General features: G+C 34.0%; 1 protein-coding gene across 1 annotated transcript in view; it reads left to right on the forward strand.

Annotated features, from left to right (window-relative positions):
• LOC119592672 overlaps nucleotides 1-1,125 on the forward strand; it is a 12,375-nt gene that overhangs the window by 1,405 nt on the left and 9,845 nt on the right. The window lies entirely within an intron of this gene.

Here is a 1,125-nt window from a genome sequence, read left to right on the forward strand (position 1 = left end):
TTTATGCTCAAATAGGAGCTCAAGCTCAAATTTGCCAAAATGCTCACGTAGAACTTTAGTGTAATCTTCTATAACGAAGGATTTAGGTCCCAGGAAACATATGTAAGTTATTATTTGGCTGTTATTAGTATGATTTTTTCTTGTTACATGTACATTCTTATGGAGACACAATTTCCAATGTATATTGCATGCTCTTCTTACATTTACTGTTTTTTTCAAGTTAAAATTATTAAAACTGAATAATAGATATCAAATTTAATCCACCAATACAGTGAAATGTAGCTTTTGTACAGAATTACTGTCATTTTCTTTGTGCCCTGTAGCAAAATTCTCAGTGATGTAGGGTGCACTCATGCATGCTTTTAGACCAGGTAGCTCAGCTAAAAACATTATAACCCTTTCAGAAATACAATATTTACAGTATAATAAGAAATAGAGTAATAGGTATTGGCACTCTCATAAAGACCAGTAAACTTCTACCAGTTACAATCTAGTAAGATGGAGTTTGTACATCTACCTCCAGTGTATCATGAGATGAAGAACCAGACCAAGCCCTATTTTGCTATTGTATCCAAGATAGAGATTTCCTTTCCTTTGATGGAGAGTGAAACATGTAGGTCTCAGCAGTAACTTGATACTGTCAGTCAAGTTAGATTTGAAGTTGTTGACTTTCTGCAAAAGATGACAGCAAGTTTAAAGTAGATTTTTATAGAGCACAGCCATTAAAATTGTGAGAAAAGAACTATGATATTGCTACGCTATGATGTTGTTTGACATCAACCATCATGAATGGGTTAAAAGGCAATGCTGGTGTCTAGTGAACATTTTTACCATTAAAACTTTTAGATTAATTCAGTGGCTTTCAAAATGTGACTCTTATCACATAATTAGATTGACAGTGTTCTGTCCAAATTTACTGGTAACTTAATTGCATCTTTGATGAAAAGCCAACAGTCTTTCCTAATAATTTGCAGTTTGTTGCTATAGCCTCAACACCATTACCACTCTAAGAAAGGCCAAGAAGCTTCCTCTATATGAATTCTAGCAAAAGAAAGTCAGGAATGATTCCTTATATTAGGAGTAATTACCCAGGAGGTCTGAAACCGTCATTCAGAATGTATGTCC

This window comes from Penaeus monodon, chromosome 30, assembly GCF_015228065.2.
Source record: "Penaeus monodon isolate SGIC_2016 chromosome 30, NSTDA_Pmon_1, whole genome shotgun sequence".
Lineage (NCBI taxonomy): Eukaryota > Metazoa > Arthropoda > Malacostraca > Decapoda > Penaeidae > Penaeus > Penaeus monodon.